Here is a 21,337-nt window from a genome sequence, read left to right on the forward strand (position 1 = left end):
CAGTTTAACCACAGGCTGCTGCTGGTGGGATTTGAGTTGCTCTCACGGAGCAGTTTAGTGTCGTGATGAAGGAATGTAAACGGCTCAAGCTTCTAACGTCATTATTGACGTTGGAAACAGCAGGTCACGAATCAGTCTCACGGCCCTGGTAACACATCTTTACATACCTTTAAGTAAGGAATTATATTATATATTAGTGACACAGTGGCCACTTATATCACATCTGTCCTGTCTTGAACATGTTGTCTTGGGCCAGATTTGTATCAATTAATTATGGATAGTTTTTATTTATCAATTAACTTGATACAAAGTTGAGTAAACAGCAGAAACATGAATGAAATCAATATGTTGCTGTGAGCAGCTTCTCTTCAGTGTTTCAGGTTCTCGGCAGGTCGGTTGTTCCTGCATCTTAGAGAAGTTGCCACAGTTCTTCTTCTTCTGTGTCTTCATGTTAATCCCAGACTGACTCCATGATGTTGAGATCAGAGACCATCTGTTGCAGGACTCCTTGTTCTTCTTGTTGATGAAGATAGTTCTTTATGACTCTGGATGGATGTTTGGGCTCGTTGTCCTGCTGCAGATGATCAGACGCCTCCCTGATAGTGTTGCATTATGGAGAAGAATCTAAACATCTAAAGTGCCTAAAACTTTTGCACAGTATTGTATTATGTTAATGTTTGTCTCACCTTAATGTTGACAAAGTAGCTGTTCTGAAGCATTTCAATTGTAAATCTGCTTTCCTTTTCTGAACAACTTTCAGTTCACTAATTTGAATCCATCTCAGGACGTCTTCTGTAACTAGAACAGCCCACTGAGGCAGGTAGGTCAAAATATGCATTTCTTAATTTTTTAAATACACATTTATATGCAGCTTATCAACTAAAAAATGCACTGTAGGTGTGATTTTTATGTAAGAAATGCTCACATCCTCCTCCTCAGTTGAGTGATTTTTCCACTGTGACAGCCTCTTGAACTCCCATCACACCTCCTGTCTTCTCTGTACAATATGTTTGTGTATCATGTGCATGATATTGATATGTGACCTTTCACAAAAACATGGCATATCTGAAAAGAAATCAACTTCCTGTTGGTCTTTGCTTGTTTTTTTATTTCAGTTTGATATAATGACACCTACATCCTTGTTTTCAGATATTTGGTTCAGATATATAGAACAGTTATCTTATGTTGCTTTGGGTGTTTATGTGGAGCTCTGCCTACATATCATGAAGCAGTTGAGTGTTATCTTATCATAACAGCCAAGAGGAATCAAGACATACTAAAATACGACCAGGGCAGTGTTTCCAAAACCATATATGTTATATACACCACATAGAAAAATGTATTTTCCATGAAACCAAGTTGAGCAAGTCAGTCAGTAAAGCCACAGGCTGTAGATTTAAATGATCTAAATGGTTCAATATGTTGTTTCATTCTTATTTTCTTCCTTCCACTAACAAGGTAAAGATATTCCCTCCAGAAGCAGCTACCACCTGCCTGCAGCAGCGTTATACTTCAAACAAAACTGTTGCAGATGCGTTTGAGTTTGTGAAATTCTGATCAGGTCACGTCTGGCTTTGGTTACATAACAATAACTGTGACCTGACATTTCCTTCTGTTGGGAAACATCTTCCTCCCTGTTGTCAGCAGAGATTCACCACAGTTCTGCTTCATGTTATAGATTTACTGCCTCAGCATGTCCACTGATGTAAAACACACACACACACACACACACACACACACACACACACACACACACACACACACACACACACACACACACACCAGTACACATCAAAGGCTCCTTTAGGATGTTTGTTCATTTATTAGACCAAACTTCTACCACTGTAGCTACAGTACTGTATTTAAACTGGCCTGTAGCAACAACACATGCACATACATATCCAACATAATATCAGAACCTAAATCTGGAGCATGTTTCATATTTTTTAGATTGAATGTGATGTTTGCAAACTTCTTTTAGCACAATAAAAGAATATAAACTTGGCCTCAGGTTTGATAATGAGACACTGAGAGGAAAATAATTCAAATAAATCTGATTCTTAACTCATCAAGATCATCAAGTATTCACTCAGTGGTGCTTATATTAACATAATATGTACTAGATATCATGTTAGGAGCCAAAATACTTTGAAATCCTTTTCAGATTCTTAGAAAAAGAGTAAAAAAGTGAATTTAAAACTGGTTTCTTGTCCATTGAAACCAATTATGACTAAATCTTAGTCCAGGCTACATCAAGAACTGAGCTGGATGGACTAGAAGGACTTGGACTGGATGGACACTGGGAGCCCAGAGACGTTTTAAACCTTGTTAGATTTATGAACATTGTTCAAATTTTTAATGCAGCTTAAGAAAACACGTGCAAATAGACAAAACACAAACAAATTAATAAAACATCTTCATCAGTTTGACAACACATGCACAACATTTAGAAAACACGCTGCAAGACAACACATTATAATCATCACATTAACAATAAAATCAATTTAGGGTCTTTACATCCAAAATATACTAAAACATCTTTAACAAAAAGTTAAAAAAAATATGTTTCTGATAGAAATGACAACTAAAATCTGACCAAAATTTGGACACAAAGTTACAATTGAAAAAAAGATGAGTAAGTGATTAATTTTCATTTTTACAAAAAGGACAATTAGCATCTATCAGCAAAACATGAAACAAAAACATTAGTGGAGTATATGTTATATAAGGCTTTTAAATATATTTCTATGATCTTATAGGTGTGTAGAATTTATATGGTAATGACCAACTTTTATTTCAATTAATATTCTCAATTAGGTGATTCCAAAAGAACTTTCCTCTTGGAGTGATATTTGCTTGTTTGTATGATTCATTGTGAATATGTTTATTATTGCATTTAGAATCTGTGATATCTAGACCTCCAATAAATGGTTTAAGTTCTTAATATCTTTATACCCAATGTGTCTTTTCATTAAGTTGGACAGAACATCTGGAATATATTTAAAAACAGAAGCAAGTTCTTGATATGTGACAGGGAAGTTATAAATCATCAGAAATTCATTCTATGTATACAAAAGTCCATTATCATTAGACAATTTCTAAAGAATATGGATTTGTTTTTGGACAAACTAATTTCATTGTTACAATTTTTCATTTCATGAGGACTAAAGTTGTGTACTAAACATAACCTCCATGTCAACAAGGCTTATTGGTGACATCTAGAAAGTTTCACAGGTAGTTTAGATGGAGAAAAATCACAAAACAAAACTTAATACACCCAGTTTATTAAAAATGGTGTGAGGTATAAAATACCACATAGAGTCAGGATTTAATCATTTTAATCCAATTAATTTTATCCTTAAAGTCTAGCATCTTGAATCTCCCTTCAGATTGTTTAACCAGCTAGTACAGCTTTTTAAAGATGCTGATGCTTGTTTTTCCAGAATAAATTAAAGATAAATAGTAGAAGATAAGGATGAGAGACAATCACTGTGCCTTTGTTAACAGAACCCTTCCCAGTACAGACAGATCTCACTGCAAGTTTAATTTGTTTTATTTCCTCCTTATTGAACATTATGAACAGCTGGCGGACATGGAAAGGACATTCTGGTACTCTTCAATATTCCAGTGTGTGGAAAAAAGTAGATATCAATCAAATGAAATATGAGTTAATAGTTAACAAATTAAATATAAAAATTAAGTATATGAACATAATAAAAGTCATTATGCCTTAATCAGAGGCTACAGAATATATTTCTTTAAAATATAACAGTGTGCTTTCACTTTGCTTCTTTTTTCCTTTCTCCCAACTTTATTGATAACAATCAAACTCAAACAACAGTAACATAAACAAGTTTAAAGAACAAAAAGAGGAAACATGGTGTCAGGGAATACAGTTATGACATTAAAAAACATTCAGAAAAGAGATTGTGCAAGAAGCTTTCACATTCACTAAAAACAAAATGATAAATCGTAAAATAAATTAATAAATAAAGGGACACAGGTTATGTTTCAAATATTGTTTAGGTCTTTGCTGCTTTTTCTATTTGTCATCTTGACTATGGAATTGTAATAGAGGTTAATATAAATTAGAAATGAGGTAAAGTTTGTTTTTTCTATTAGTCTATTTAATTTTATGTATGTGGAATTTGCCGAAAATCATAAACAGTTGGATTAAAAATCTAACATTTTTGTCCATTGATTTTTTTTAAAAAATTTTTTTAAATAAATGAAGATATCACGACCAGAAAGTCTGTTTTTTTAGATAGAAAATTTCGCATATCATTCCAAAATATTTTGAAATTCATACAATGGAAACCTGTTCAGACCAGTCACTTGAATGGACTGGAGTACAGTGACGTAAGCAACAGGTTGGTCAGAGCCCCACGCGGCCGCCTCGTGCCCGCAGTTCTCCTGCTTCTCCTCCAGCCGGAGCGCGTGCAGCAGCTGGTACTGTACTGTACATCCGCGTGTCCTCCCACTAGGCAGCGCACACTGAGCGCGAGAGGCTGAGAGGCGGCTGCTGCTGCTGCTGCACGAGACCACTGCAGCACACAAGACAGCGCGAGCCTCAATACGCATTTTTAAAAAAAATAACGGTCAGAAAATAAAAAGAAAAGAGAAGAAGAAACGGAGCAAAACGAACAGCCGAACAGCAAACGATCGTCCTCCGGGTAAGAAAACGTTAATTTCTGTCTTTAAATTGTGATTTATTTTTGGTTGTGTGTGTTGTCAGCACTTGAACGACCTTTACGAGGCAGAAATATCAGTTCGTGTTGAATGAACTGAAGGAAATATTGCGCGTTTGAATGTGAAATTCAATCATTTTAAAAACACCAACGTCTCAGTATCACATAGCATAACGTTAGCTACTTAAAGCTTGCCAGATGAACGATATTTCCCTGATTAACGACAACACACAATTTGTTTTCTTTTCCCTCTGTGCTGCCTTGTTTAGTTTCCTTTGAAGACCTTTCTTGTACGTTTGGTCGTTTTTATTGAAATATATTGTTATCAATGTCCATTCAGAGCTATGACTGGTGCTTTTTTTGTATTAGTCTTCATGTGTTACCTCTTGATTTAAGTTGCTGTCAGCTAACGTTAACGTCTTTTCATTCAAACTACCGGAAAGTATTTTGGATATTACACACTGGAAATGAAACGCTAAATCATTTGAGCAAGAGTAGGTTTTGCATTTGAATCTGTTTTTTTTGCTTTGTCGAGTAAGATAATGAATAATAGTTGACTACTCTCTATATGAACCTTCGCACTTTCAATTTCGCATTGAGGATGTATTTCTTGTATTTCTTCATAAGGTTTTCCAGGTGTTTGTCTGTTTTGATCTCTATCTATGTCTCTGCAGAGCCTGCAGTCGTATCTCTACTGAAATGTTGTCATATTGTTAATTGTTCTGTCAGTGTTTAGCCTGTCATTTATTCTGCGGATGGCTGATTTAGTAATATTGTTGTGAAACAGCAGATTACGTTTTACCACTGACACTCCTGTCTCATTATTATTATCTTATAGGTCAATACAAATCAATAGATTACTCACAGACAGGATTTTCTCTGTCTAGGTTCAAGATTACCTGTTACTCAATAAGGATTATAGTTGTCTGAGTCACGGCACAACATCAGATACACATTTTGGTATTTTTTTCACCAAGCCAAGGTCAGTTTATAGACCTACAGCTGTGGAAGGAGTAATGGATGTGAACGGGGTGTGATATGATCTTGTTTTTTATCATCACCGTGGGGAGCAGAGATCAAGTGAAAATTGTAGGAAATCTCTGAAAGCTTGACTGAAACAGTTTGTGTACGACTTTGCAAGGCGGTCTGTTTATCCACAGGCTGAGAGCTGTTTCATCACACTGACAGAATATCCCACTGCCATCATTCATCTGACAAACGGATATTTAAAGCCCCCCCCCCCCCCCCCTCCGCTCAAAAATATGTTTTTCCTTCTTGTTCCTTCAGCTTGGATGTTTGAGCTTCACTGTGCAGAATGATGTTTATACAGAGTTTGTTTTCACATTCGTCTGCTGAAGGAGGAAAGTTTTTCTGAGCTCATGGAAAATCTAATTTTAATGGGCGGGTCTACGAGCATGATTTATGACATCACAAATAGTTTGCAGCCAATCGTCGTCCAATATTCACAAGTGTAATGTGGAAACTTGAAGCCTCCAGTGCACAAACATTGAGAATGAGCTTTACAGTGAAGGAGGAGACATCTGGAGTCCAGCAGTTAAACTTTAGAAATCAACAATATTTGCATATTTATAGATTCTGGGATTTTTAATGAGGGAGACAGAGTAGATGTCAATTTAATGTGGTAATTGAAGAGTATTTTATGTACGTCTTAAAATATGTCTGGAGGGGATATTTAATATCTGTCCATCTGTGGAGTTTCTGCCATAACTTTGTAGTGTTCAAATATTAATAATAATAATATTTACACTATGTATATCATAAACTTCAACTTCATCTAGATTATTATTGGTTCTAAATCCAGCCTATAACAACTGGACTGATGTTGCTCAATATATCATGTTGAATTGTGGGATGGTCTTGGCTCTGAATATTAGAAGTGTTCATCCAGTGTGGGTGAAGTGGATCGTGTGCTGGAATATTTCAGATGTGGGACATACTCGCCCACCTGACACTGACCTGACCACTAGGCCTGCAACTATCGATTAATCTACCGATTATTTTCTCAATTAATCGATTATTTATGTGCTCTGTAAAATGTCTCTTTCCAGAGCCCCGGGGGACTTTTCAAAATGTATTGTTTCATCTGACCAACAGCCCAAAACCACTTTATTATCATAGAAGAATATGAAAACCAGGAAATATTCACTTTTGGGAAGCTGTAACTAGCAATTCTTTTGTTATTTTTGCTTTAAAAAATGCTAAAATGATTACTAATGTTACCAATGAATTTTCTGTTGATCGACTACTCGATTAATGGACTAAACATTGCAGCTCTTCTCACCAGTAAGGCTCTACTAAAATCTGAATTTCCCAAGTCAGCTGTGAGTTTGTGTGGGGCGATGCTTCTGTGACACAGTGGAAAAAATCATTATTGATATGATTATATGATTTATCATCACTCACAAATTATTTATGGATGGGGGGGGGGGGGGAGTGTGTCAAAAACTCAGAGGACACTCAGCAGCCAGACACTCCTCTGTCCTCTGTTTAAGAGCAGCTGACACACTAAAATGACAATCGCTGGTCCAGCTTAGGTCAGGCTAGGCTAGCGCGTTGTTGCTAACTTCGGGGCTAAAACCCTTCGATAGATGAGTGTTTTCTTGGTCTTGAGGAGCTGTGACACACTGCAGCCTGTTCTGTACATTTACCGCCAGATTGACAACTTAACCTTTTCCTCTATTCACCGTCACTTTTCTGCCGCTCGCTCAACTACACACTCGCTACGCACACACACACATTACACACTGTCCTGTTCCTTAACGGAGCTACTCTGGTAACAGTACTTTCCACATAGATGTCCTTCCAAGAATGAGGAAAGGGAGGATGACTCAAAACGTTTCCACAATAACGTAGGGTGTTATTGTGCTCTCACAGTGTGCGAGTGAAAATCATCAGTAGCCCTTTGATATTAATGATCATGTGAAATTTTAGCACCGGCGCTCATTATTTTGCAGCTCAACGCTTACTGTCCTCCTGAAATCTGAAAAACATCTAGAGAGATTCTTTAGTAAAGGATAGTTTGAATGTTTATTGATTTGGGAAATATTGCAGTAACCAATCAGAAGTGAAGTTTCTGCCTCTCACATCTCCAGCTCGGCAGGCTGAAGGCACCTCGTATTTGTTTTCACATCGACCTCCTTCCAGGCCCGACTGACTCTCTGACCTTCCAGCTACTGACTGACATGTCTACAAAGGTTTAGTGCTGTTTTGTTACTCAGAAAGAAACAAAAGCAAACAAAACCTGAATACTGCACTAATTAGATTTTCAGTGATAGCGTTTGAATAAAATATTGTCAGAGTCAGAATTCCCACATGCATTGTTCTTCTAAGGTGCTTACTAATCCCTACGTTAATTTTCTAGACAAGTTAATTAGATTGGTTTTATTACTGTGAATGGATATTCCCACAGGCTGACAGAGATCCCAGTCTAGCAATAAAAAGTAATTACAGCTTCCTCTGATGTGGCTTATTTCCCTCTCATTGATGCTGTTTAGTGGCTGTGATGATGGCAACATGTAACATGCAGTTTAATAAATAAATCGATACGTCGGTTGGCTTGTCATTAATCTGCCATGACTCATTAAAATAATTGGTGATACACGCCTCTTCGTAACATGTTTGCATGTGTGTGTGGTGTGAAATCTTGGCTTGGCTTTGAAAAGAAAAACATTTAGTGTGTCAGTTGTGTTTTTAGTTGAGTTTAGCTTTCAAAGGTAAATATTGCCCTTGTTCCCTCAGAGTTAATCGGTGCTATATCAGGTTTGTACACAGCAGGCGGTTATTAGTGCTGTTAGGGTGTATTTTGAGACGTGCTGCAGGCACTAAGCAGCAGCAACCATCACCACCACGGCTCAGTGACGGAGTCAGTGGGAAAGTGACTTATCTGCTAGATACAACAAGAAGAGTCAGACTGATGATATCTGTGCAGAAGGTTTTGACCTTTGGCCTCAGAAGACAAAGTCACAGCAGAGTTCAGGTTGCTTTCATGTCTTACGTGTGTCATGGTGGTAATTTACGCAACTTTTTGCCAGACAGAACATATTTTTTTTAGTTTTTGAGCTAGTCTGTTTAGTTATTGGATATAATTTAGCCTTTAATTGTTTTCTGATTGTTTTTGTGTATTGATTTATGTTAAGAGGCTGCTGTAACACTTTAATTTCCCTTTAAACTCTAGATTACCTTCAGTGACGATGTTTTTGATAGTTCAATGCTACCATTATTATAATTATTCTTTATATCGTGTACTATATTTTTATTATTTCACTAGTGAACATATAAACATGAAACGAACAAGACAAAACAAAAATATGTTGACAATAACACCTCCCTCAACTCCCCACCCCCCCGCCAGACGTCTATAACAACAACACTATATATAATTACAGATAACCTGCCCAGTCAGCGTTCTGTGACAAACATAGACGAGAATTCACCTTAATGCAATACAAAGCTGAAAAAAGAGACTAATCAGAACAAATAGTCCCAAAAACATACAACACCATACTACAAAAAAGATTTAAAAAAAGATACATCTCAACAGCAAATTCTTACATTTTCTGTTCATCAACTGATCATCTTTTCTTATAATTAAGAATCTCATACATATAAAGGAACATTTATAGACAGTAAGTCAATCCCCTGTGTGGTACATGATTGACAATAAAACTCTATATAACTATTATAAAGATTGTGATTATGGTTTATTGATTCCAGTCTTTGGGTTGACAGTCAGACATGGTTCACGTCCACTTGTTCATTTCTGCTTTAGATCTGAACGTTTGCTGTGGACTTTCATCTTTTCTGATAATAATAAATGCAGTGGATTGTACATGTATGTACAGTTTTAGTGCTTCCTAGTTAAGATAAGAGGACTGTATTATGACCTGATGTTAGCTTAGATTGGCTCCAGCCCCCCGTGACCCTCTGTAAGGATAATCAGGGATAGCTGATGGATGGATGGATGGATGGATGGATGGATGTGTTTGCTGTGGTGTGATGTGTTTGAACAGTGAGTGAAAAGCAGACAGCTGATTGGTCCGGAAACAGAGGGCCTCATTGTTTCATGGGTACTATCTCTCCCGCTCTCTCCTTCTATCTACAGTAGCTTTGTATCAATCCTCCTGCTTGTGTGATATGTGCACATACAGTCACAAAACTTCATATTCTGCAAACACAGCCATCCCAGCGAGGGATAAACTGTCTATTTACATTTTGTGTGACTGTTGCATGTTTGTGTGTGCTTGCTTTACCACGTTAAGTCATTCTTTATGTAAGTGTGTATACACTTTGTTTTAGTGTGTTTCTTCTGTGTAAATCTTTTTTCTGTGTTTTCAGGGTTGCTCTTACTACTTGTTACTCTATGATTAGTTTTCTATGAGTGAAAATGTTCATGATGAGTTTCAGACCCCAAGATGACATCTGAAAATTAGTTTTGTTTGGCTAACAGTCAAAAATCCAAAGAGATTCAATTTATAATGAAATACAACAGAGAAAAGAAGCATCTTCAGATTTCTGGGTGCTGCTGTCTCAGTCAAGAGTGTGACTAGTTTTAAGATTCACAGTAAACTAATTTAAACAGTTCGGCTCCATACTGACAGCTTTCGTTTTAGCGTGTTTTATAACAATTCACTATTAGCCTAACTAGCACACTGCGGTTGTGTAAAACATAGCGGTGGTGAATGAGACACTGCAGGGAAAGCAGTTGAAAATATCTTTCCTACATGTTCATGCATGTTGAACAGGTGTTTTCATAAATTACTTATGATTATTGGCTTTTTACTCGTTAAGGTTTTATTGCACATGTAGTGATGAGTGCAGTTGTTACTCAAGTAAAACATTATCTTTCACCTGCTTCACTGTCTCCACCTCTCTGCTCTGCTGTCCGCTCTGTGTGTGTGTGTGTGTGTGTGTGTGTGTGTGTGTGTGTGTGTGTGTGTGTGTGTGTGTGTGTGTGTGTGTGTGGGGAGGAGCTGAGCCCCACCCTCGGTCAAACACTGACACAGAGAGCAGAGGAGAGGCTGCAGCGCAACCAAAAGTAAAAAAAGTACAGATAAAAAAAAAAAAAGACTTACACAGAGTTCTTAAACTTCCAAGGGTCATCCATACGCTCGACTAATTGATTACTCATAAAGAGCATCCTGAGGCAGCGAGTGAGTTAATTTAGTCTTTGCTGGAGTGCAGCAGCACCTGGTTGACTGTCCTCCTTTGCATGAAGTCTATATGAATAATTATTTAGATTATATCTGAACAGAACATCACAAACAGCTTTTGAGGCACCGTGATGTAAAGAAACATGAAATCTAAAGAGAAAAGATGTGCAGATCTCTGTGTCAGGAACATGTCAACATAACTCTTTTGCCTCCACATTTTTCTGTAAAAAACACATAAACCCCCTCATTATAACACACCTGCACTGTTCAGTATTCACACCTGGTTTTTTGTAAACGCCGTCACATTCAGATCCAACATCATCTGCTGGGTATCGCCAGCAAGAAAGCATGTTTGAAACGCAGTAATACATTGATTTATTTAGTTTCTGCTTGTTTCATTTCACAAAACTCTGGTTATGTCAAATGTTTATGTATCCACTGAAGTCCCACAGAGATTAATTCACCCTCTTACCTAACAATTTATTTAAAATATTTTTCGCAATCACATATTTCTCCCTCCGCACTGACCTGCTTCACATTCACACATCTAATGCTCTATTTCCCCAAAGGGATCATTAAAGATTAATCTAATTTTACGCATATTCACTTCCTGAAGGCACACGCACGCAGCTCTGCAGGAGCGGCAGGGATTAAGTGCTTGATTTAAAGAGCAATCCACACTGTCTCTGGGGATCAAACCTGTGGACCCGCGGTTACGTACGGCTGCTGCTGTCACTGTTGCAGGAAAAAAAAGCTGCTTTGCAGACTAAACTAAGCTGAAAAACCATGTTGTTTCCTTTTACATCAGACGTTTTTCCGTCAGTCGTCTACCAAGCTAATCTTGTTTGCTCGATTTACTTTTTGTTGTTTCCACGTTGTTGCTATTTTTCCCTCTTTGTCCTGAGATGACTGCAGTGGGAGTGAGACCGAGATAAACACATTAGATATGGAGATTATTGTGAAATGACTCGCGCACAAACACACACACACTCGCAGGCACAGACACACACACATAAACACACATAACTGAACTCATGTACATTGTGCGAGTTCATCGTCAGTTCATTGAGTCCACACAGGCCATTTAAATGAGACACCAAATGTCTCCGACAGTCCATTTGTGTCTCTTTAAACTCTTTAATAACTTGGTTGCCCCTGGGATAGAGCCAAAATCTATATTGTTTTTTATGTAATTAAGATTTATCAGTATGGTAGAGCATTATAAAACACAAAAACTGGCACATTAATGTGCGTGAGAGATGTGGATTGAGTTGTTGTGTGTTGCTTCTGTCCTGACAAACACTTCCACTATTCACCAGCTGCTGTAAACACAAACCTGGTGATTCATAGGTATTTGTCACATATAAATGTGTGTGAGGGGGTCTCAAACATAAATGGTTGTTCACATCTTTATTGCAGATTGTTTTATTAGACGTCCACTATCAAGATCTCTCCGTCTCGGACGTCCTGCCTTATTTGATGAGGATCTAAAATAATCTCCCACAAATATATAGAATTGGTGAAATCCTCATTTTGGTCAAACCGTATATTATTTATAGGATATGTTTTGGGTTTTATATTGTTTTTCTTATGGGATGGATACATTTTAAGATGTTTGCACCAGGTTACCCATCATGCTTTGGGTGAGTTAGCTGTAGCCTGTTTTTTTTAGCCTTTATTTCTTTTATGGGTGCAACTAACGAGTATTTTCATTAACGATTAATCTGTCGATTCTTTTCTCAATTGATCAATGAGTCGTTTGGTCTTTAAAATGTCAGAAAATGGTGAAAAAGCCAATCACTGTTTCCCAAAGACCAAGATCCAACCTAAAATGTCTTTTTTTTTATCCCGCCCAACAGTCCACAACCCAAATATATCTAGTTTACTGTCATAGAGGACTAAAGAAACCAGAAGATATTCACATTTTAGAAGCTGGAACCAGAGAAATTGGACATTCTGTTGATCGACTAATCGATTAATTATTGCAGTTCTAATTTCTTTATATTTTAGCGGTTCTGCACCATGAAATGTCACGCTGCATGTTTCATCTATCTGCATGGTATTTCCTTTTTGCACTGTAGACGTGTAGATGTACAGAAGCCGGGCGATATCGCAAAAATATCATATCACAAGATTTTCAGGCAGGATCACGATTCACAATCTTATCACGATTCTTTTTATGTTAGTTTTTAAGACTATTTTGTTACTGAACAGTACAGAAGAACTTTATTGTCTATCACATAATGATATAAATTTGTCTTAGGTTAGGGGCTCATAAACAACATAAAAACATAAACCCATGAAAGACATAAAATTACATTAAAACACAATTCCATAAATAAATAAATAAGAGCAAATGTGCAAAGCTGCATTAACATGATGTGCAGCAGGTGAGCTTCCTAACAGGAACTGCTGTAGATTTCACCAGCAGATTGTAGATGTGGTACGAGGCGCTCGCCATGTCGATGCTCTTACCCGTTAGCCCCCTGCTAGCAGATTGTGCTCCATCACAGAGCTGATACATTGTGCACAATACTAAGGATCCCTCCATAACATTTTAATCGTTCACAATCTCATATTGCCATATCACACACCCCTACAATCATTGGATTACTGTTAATACTGAAGACAACATCTACTCTGATGATGATGATGATGATCAGAGGCGATCTTATGTTATAAGGAGCATCTTTTTTTGTTCTATGATTTCTAATTGATGAAATATCTCTCACTGGTTTCGATACAAGAACAACACATCAGCGTTACAGCATCTCCCTGGATGCTGTGAGAGGACGGTCCATGTGAATAGGTGCCATATTTCCAGTTGTACTCAGGCCTGTCGTGTTATAATTTAATTCTTGGCGGGGATACGAGGCGGTCGGTGATCCTGTCAGCTGTAATGGATCCGAGCAGGCGAGGGAAACATGACAGATTGCTAACCTTTTTTTTTTTTCTACCGTGCTGCCTCAGTTCCTCACATCACCCAGAGATGAAGATGTAAGAACAGCTACAGCTACAAATCCTGTGACACTCTGATGAAGGGTTCAGACCCACAACAGTTTTATACTGGTACCATTTAGAAGATAAAATATGAACCAGACAATCCAGGTGGCAGGTTGATTTTTTTGTTATTATTTATTTATTTTTTTATCTTGAAAACATATTCATTCATTCATATTTCCTGGGTGAGTTGTCTGAAGCCAGAAATGTGATACAATACAAACTGGCATGTTGGATCAACTTTCAAAATTAAAAAAAACACTGATGGAAATTCTTCCCAGACTGACCGTAAGTAGTGATAAATCAGGCTTCATGACAGGCTTCATGACAGGCTTCATGGCTTCTTGGCGATAAATTTTCCTGCAGTCAAACGGTTTTGCTAAGCTGCCGTGTAGCGTGTTTATGTATGTCATGAAGTAATGAACCAGGAGTCTCAGACCTTCGTTCTCATGTTTAACCTAAAGGAACCTTTTAAGTCTCGTTATTGGCACCAGGATTTTCCAGGTTTAAGCGTGCGTTCTGCAAGGACGCTGTGGAGATTAGACAGACTAACCTGTACAAGCAGAGAAGCAGAGAAACTCGTTCTCTCTGCTAAATCTCTGAACTAAACCCAGTCAAGTCTAAAGACACGGACCACTCGTTAAGGTTCTGGACTCAACTGAAGGTGTGAAGTAATTTGTGTGCACTTCGAACGATATATTGGACACTAATCATGCTTTGTATAGTTGTTGCCCATTATAAATGATGGCAAGAATAGTTAGAAGTTTACACCTGTTATAGATCGATTGATTGATTGGTTGCAGAAGCAGAAGCAGGAGATGCTGACTTTGTATTTTATGTTTGATCTAAATATTGTGAAGCAGCAGAATGTGTTCACTGAACCACTTTCACAACAATCTGTCTTTTTCAAGAAGTAGAACAAGGTTTTTTGGAAAACAGGAAAAGTCATGAAAAACACCCCTTTATTGTTTTCCTGGATCAGCAGCAGAAAATGTAGACCTACGCACCCTGTAATCAATATTCAAATGTCATCAATCAGTGATAATGTCCTCTCCATTATCGTGGATGATGGCATGCTGTTGCACACTGACCCTCCCTCAGGAAGACATTAGGTTTTTATTTGCCTTGTATTATATTCATATTCTGTTCTCGCCCTCATTAATCTCAGAGAGCCTGTTACATTTTACATGAAAAGACATAACAGTTAAATGAAATGTTCTTCTGATTAAATCCCTGCATCAGGTGCTCATATTATGTTAAAACTGCTGCTGGTATTCACTCCAAGTGAAACTCTTTTCTATTTTAGATTAAAAAAGCTTTGGATCATGTTTCATCCAATGAATTCTGCAAGTGGATGTTTTCTGGTCTATGAAATGTCAGAAAATACTGAAAAAATGCCACAGTTCCATCTTCACATCGCTTGTTTTCACCAACCAGCAGTACAAAAGCCAAGTCTATACTATCATAGACTTAAATTGTTGCTGATTAATTTGCTGATGATGGATTAATCGATTCAGCCCTAAAATGTCCCATAATTATCAGATGAATAGGCGTCTACTCTGCACTTAATGCTAATATTGTAAATGGACTTTGACTAGGTTCCAGTTATGATATATATATTTTCATTATCTATTAATCTGTTGATTATTTTCTTGATTAATCGTTTAGTTTTTTGGTCTACAAAACGTTAGAAAATGGTGAAACATGTCAGTCAGTGTTTGTGTTGTTTGTTGGAGAGCACACATCTCAGATTCTTCTTTCTTTATGGATTTAAAGTCTTTTTTCAGAGATGCACACAGAGTCCTTCAGAAAGAGGCGCATATGGCAGGTTTCCCACCTCTCCGTCTGTCTGTTTCCCTGTCAGTGTAATGTACCAGAGGACATCCCACACGGGGATCAGAGCAGCGCTGCCTGTCTGACTGTGTCACACATCGACTGTTTCCTGCGTCATGTTCTCTCCTGTGGTGCTGCAGTGGTTCAGCGGCTTACAGCTGTCGGCTCACAGCTTCAAGGACCCGGCGTGCTGCGTTATATTTGTTTGGGTTTTCTCCCGCCGCTCAACCTCGGGACCTACGTGCGAATGTGACTGTGCATCTGTCTGTTATTGTGTGCGTGGTTTCCTGCAGTGTATTATGGCCTAAAATAAAGACACTTTTCACACTTTTTTACAGAGAAAAGAGCAGATTTTCTGTATCACACATAAGGCCACACATTTAAAGTTACTGTCATCTAGTAAGTAAATGTACCACAAGATGAGATGCTTCAGGATTTGTTAGACTCAGCTCAGCAGATAAGTGAATTATTGATCACACTGTAGGTTCACTTCACTTTCACATCTGGTATTATGGCCTTTTTTGACTCATTTTTTCTAAATAGAGTCTATTTTAAACATATCTGTGACATTTAATTCACCACAAGTTGTTTAGATTTCTCTAAATCCATCTTTCCTTACAGCTCAGATTCCTCTCTGTCCTCCAGCAGGCTGTTTCTGAAGCTATTCACATAAAATCTGCATTATTAATGACCACTCACTCCAAAAAAGAAAATGTTACTCTGTTAGAAAACGAAACTCTGTTGAGAAACTCAGAAGTTCAGAGGTTATGACAATTTTAAATGATACTACAGTTATACCAGTTCACAGTTTAGTATAAAAAAGCTATCTTTGGAAGACAGCCACTTGATTAGTTTAATTCAGCTGCATGAATGCCTTTTCTGCACAGAAGGAGGATTGTGAATTTTGTGTCCCATCATTTAATTGGAGTCACAATAGAAAAGAGTGTCTTCAGGCCCGGTGTGGTCAGGAGTGGGAGTATAGCAGCACGTTGGCTCAGTGGCTAGCTGTTACCTCACAGCAAGAAGGTCCAGGGTTCAGTTCATGGCTGGGGCAGGGCCTTTCTGTGTGGAGTTTACATGTTCTCCCCGTGTTTGTGTAGGTTTCTGGGTGCTCCAGTTTCCTCCCACCGTTAAAAACATGTAGGTTAAGTTAATTCTCCTGTCCCTGACCAAAGGCACTGGCATAGAACTGGAGTTGGTCCCCGGGTGCTGCACGGTGGCTGCCCACTGCTCCTAGTACTTAGGATGGGTTAAATGCAGAGATTGAATTTCACTTTACAATTGTATGCGTGACAAATAAAGTACCTTTAGTAACGGTACACAAAATTCACAGTTTGGTATGTCCCTCGGTTTTGGGGTCACAGGTTGGTTTGATTTCAGTACAGCAGAAAAAGAAAGGTAGAAAATAACATTTTGGTCATCCAACAATGGCTCATTGGCCTGAACATTACACATTACTGTTACTGAAACAGTTAAGTTATGCTGCAGTGGAAAAAGTAAACAACCTTTCTGTTTCTTGCAGGTCAGGACACCTGCTGACAGCTGTGTTATGATGATTTATGGTCTAACTGTATATAAAGTAGTTCAAACTAGCTCCACCTCCAGCAGCTACAACAGTAACATGCTGCTCAGTATTAATAATCTAATGATGCCATATATAATAATATATCAGCCAGAGGGACCAAACCACTACTTTTTACTGCAATACATTTTTCTCTCTCAGAATTGTTTTTAATGACGTGCCGTCTGACCACGTCAGAGATCAAATGTTTTTATTATTGTTCTGAAGAGCTTCATTTAAAGCCATGGTGTCGTTTCACTACAGAGATAACGGAGCATATTTTAATGATAGTGTTACACTAGGTCAGTGTTATGAGTCTCGTTTGTCAATGTGACGGCAGCGATACTACAGGGTAACCAGGCTACCTTGGCTAAGCCACCTAGCATACATCCATGCTACAGCCAAGTGGTGCGCTGCCAAAACATTCTGGGTGGAACTCGCACTCTAGAATTATTGTTCCACACGTCGGACTAAGTGGATTATTAAATTATTTTGACAGTAATTGTTTAGGTCACGGAGCGTATTCTTCGTATGACTGCATGTACTGAACTGTAACATCCGTGCCATGATGGTAAGGGATACATACACATAGTCAGGAGGAATGATTGCAGAAACTAATATCTCTTTTAATGCACATATGGGCATGTAGGTATAGTTTTAAGGCAGACTTGAAAACATTTGAACCTATTCTTTAACTAGGTCATTTCAGAATAGTGGTAAAGTAGCTGTTTTAGCTGACTTTGGAACATTTTTATTAACATTTCTGCAATGTCATTGTTGATAAATGTGCAAGCTAACTTGTAAATAAATACATATAAATCGAGTAGTGTGTGTGTGTGTGTGTGTCTGGGCAGCTGACTTTAGCTGACTTTGGTTCTCTCTTTAAAGTGCTGTCCAGTCATGTAGTTTGATGTCAAGCTGCTGAGGTACAGGCCATTGTCTAAAGGCTGTTCAGAGAGAAGGAGGGAAACTGACAGATGGACAGGGGAAGGGGAGAGGAGTAAAACTGGGCTTAAGACAATTAGTTGAGAGACACATAGTCAGGTTAGGAAATGAGACAGATGGGCAGAGAGAGACTGAAGGGGGAGAGGCTCTGTTTGACAAAACGACTGAAGAGAAGAATAAAGATAAAGGAACTTCTGTAGTATCGTTGTGCATCTTAATATTCAGCATCTTGTCAAATTTTCTTCTCTACAGTATTTCTCCATCCCTGTCCTCCCTCCGTCCTCTCTGTGCTATCTTTATCTGTGTCCTCACTTCATGTACAGCAGGGGTTTTGAAACTAAATTTAAGCGATGTACTCTCCGTTTTTTACCTCAGCAGCTCACAGTCCTTAAAGTGTGTCATGCCTCTCTTTATGTCACTACCTGGCATACATGTGACCCACTTTTGGTTCAGACCCTTCGTTTTCTAAAGCAGTGAAAGTAAAAAAAAGTACACAGTGCTTCTATTGACAGTATAAAACACAAAAGCTGTCATCAGTTGTCTGGCTGGTGGTGGGTAGAGAGACACTTGAGATTTGTGCTAAAACACTTAGTGGTTCTGTTGTATAAGCCTTTAGAAAGAAACTAAATGCAGTGCTAAAACGGGGTGAAAGGAGACATTTACAGCAGCTACCACCATTATCGCCATACACAATAGAGAGAAAGATCTTGACTTACATCACTGAGTACAAATACAATCCTTAATTCAGAAGCCTCTTTTTGTGCGGCTGTCCATCGATCAGCTTGTCCATTTACAACGTTAAACAGAGGAAACTCGAAACAAACATATAATTGTTGCACTGATTTTTGTGACATGTCAAAACCCTCCTGTTGAAATATCAACAAGAGCCTATAGCCATGCTAGTGTATGCTATACGAGTCAAGTAACATTTACATATAGAGCACATTTAAAAACCAAAGCGCTGTACAGAACAAAATCAGGCAATAAAAACAGAATGAAAGACTAAAAACAAAACAACCACATTAACATATAGCACAAATCAACAAACATAGCCTGGACTTGAAGGAATCAATGGAGGGTGCACATCTGATAGAGAGGGGGATGTTGTTCCATAGTCTAGGTGCTGCACAAGTAAAGGCACAGTCCACTCTGAGGTTAAGATTTGTTCATGGGACAGCCAGGAGCCCTGGATTAGATGACCTGAGAGTCCTGGAGGTGGAATAGGGGTTAAAAGGTCAGAAATACAGGAGACAGGTTGCCCATTTAGGGCTTTAAAAACAAATAGTAGAACCTTGAAATCGATCCTGAACTGCACTGGAAGCCAGTGGAGAGAGGCCAGAATAGGGCTAATATGGTCAGGAGTCTGGCAGCGGTGTTCTGGACCAATTGCAGGCGAGATAGAGACGACTGACTCATCTCCCTGTGTACAGGGAATTGCAGTAGTCTAAGCAGGAGGAAATGAAAGCATGGATGACTTTTTCAAGGTCTTTTAATGAGAGGAAAGACTTGATTTTAGCAATAGTGCGGAGCTGAAAGAAGCTAGCTGTCACGTCAAGGTTTAAACATGGGGTTTGACAAAGGTGGACAGATTGCTTGCTGTTGGAAATTGATTTGGTGGAGTCACAGGGGCCAAATAGGACAATTTCAGTCTTGCTCTCATTTAGCTGCAGGAAGTTTTGTGCCATCCAACGCTTGATGTCCTCAAGGCAGTTCATAAGACTGAAAAGGTTGCGCTGGTCGTTTGGTTTCAGGGGGGAGATACAACTGTGTGTCGTCTGCATAGCAGCGGAAGGAGATGTTGTACTTTTGGATGATTTGACCAAGGGGAAGCATGTAAGCAGAGAACAGGATGGGACCTAGGATGGAACCTTGTGGGACACCGCAGGAGAGACTGGCTAGGGGAGAGGAAGAATCACCTATTTTGATAGAGAAGCTTCTGTTGCTGAGGTAGGATGTAAACCAGTTTAAGGCAGGGCCAATAACACCAACTCCATACTGGAGACGGTTGATTAAAATGTTATGGTCTACTGTACCAAATGCCGCGGTTAAGCTAATTGTTAAGCATGCTTACATACTCACAATAACAATGCTAACATGCTGATATGTTTACCATGTTCACCAACATAGTATAGGGTGTTAGCATGCTTACATTTGCTAATTAGCTCTACACACAAAGTACAGTCAAGTCATTAGTTTTGCAAGTGTATGTAGTGATAAACCAAAGTATTGGATGACTGAACATTTGGACTTGATGGTACTAAAAGAAAAGTCAAGGAATCTCCAAAGTCAGTAGGATTCATCTGTATAAAATTTCATGGCGATCCATCCAATACTTGTTGAAATATTTAAGTTTGGACCAAACCTGCACCTGCTCAGTGACAAAACACTGACCACCTGGCAGGAGCACAAACCACATAAACTCTTTATGGCCACTTTTAGTGTCAGATCATCGCTCTGCTTATTTAATAGTCAGACATCGTAGATATACAGTATGTATATGTAGTTTTTCCAGTTTTGATTTGTGCTTATCACAATGTGTTCACCTCTTTCTATTTTTGTTTCTTTTTTCTCTTATTGTGTCTGAAATCTTAACTGTATTACAGTTCACCTCTAGACTTCTTTCCCTTGTCTCATAATCTGTTTTTTTTTATCAACGTTTTATATCTCTCCTGCTGTCTTTCCTCTAGTCATTCCTCCCATTTTCATAATTCCTTTTCACCGTCATTTATTAGACCTGTCTGCTGGCTGACATTGTTTTTCGCCAGAAATTTCCATTATGAGACACTTGAGTTATCTAACTTTTTACTTTGAATGCATGTGGGTGCTGCTCTCTGTTTCCCAGCATTATTCACTGTGAGTATGTGTGTGGGACAGAGTGTTAAGGGAGTCCTCTGTCTCTTACCCATAGACAGTTTATGGTCTTACCCTGCAGAAAACGGGTGGTTTTGTGTCTAGTTCATAACAGAATCGGTGACTCTTGGTGGTAATTTCTCCAGTCTCTCCCTTTTATTACTCCATCTGGTTCTTTCTCTTTTACCCCACCTCCCTTCATCCTTTTCACAGCGGTAATAATAACAGATCTGATGTCACAGTTGCCATGGCAGCCGTGTGATGACTTGGCTGGTTGAATCTGCTTGTCT

General features: G+C 38.5%; 1 protein-coding gene across 4 annotated transcripts in view; it reads left to right on the forward strand.

Annotated features, from left to right (window-relative positions):
* The first annotated feature begins 4,392 nt into the window (after positions 1–4,392).
* Positions 4,393–21,337, forward strand: part of gdpd4a (glycerophosphodiester phosphodiesterase domain containing 4a) — a 46,021-nt gene continuing 29,076 nt past the window's right edge. For 3 of the 4 annotated variants that reach the window (XM_042413217.1, XM_042413219.1, XM_042413218.1), the window contains exon 1: positions 4,394–4,673. The gene's annotated coding sequence lies outside the window, so the exon portion shown is untranslated. Of the gene's footprint in view, positions 4,674–21,337 lie in introns of all 4 variants that reach the window. The other variant, XM_042413216.1, reaches the window with a different exon arrangement.

The sequence above is a fragment of the Thunnus maccoyii genome, chromosome 6 (assembly GCF_910596095.1).
Source record: "Thunnus maccoyii chromosome 6, fThuMac1.1, whole genome shotgun sequence".
Lineage (NCBI taxonomy): Eukaryota > Metazoa > Chordata > Actinopteri > Scombriformes > Scombridae > Thunnus > Thunnus maccoyii.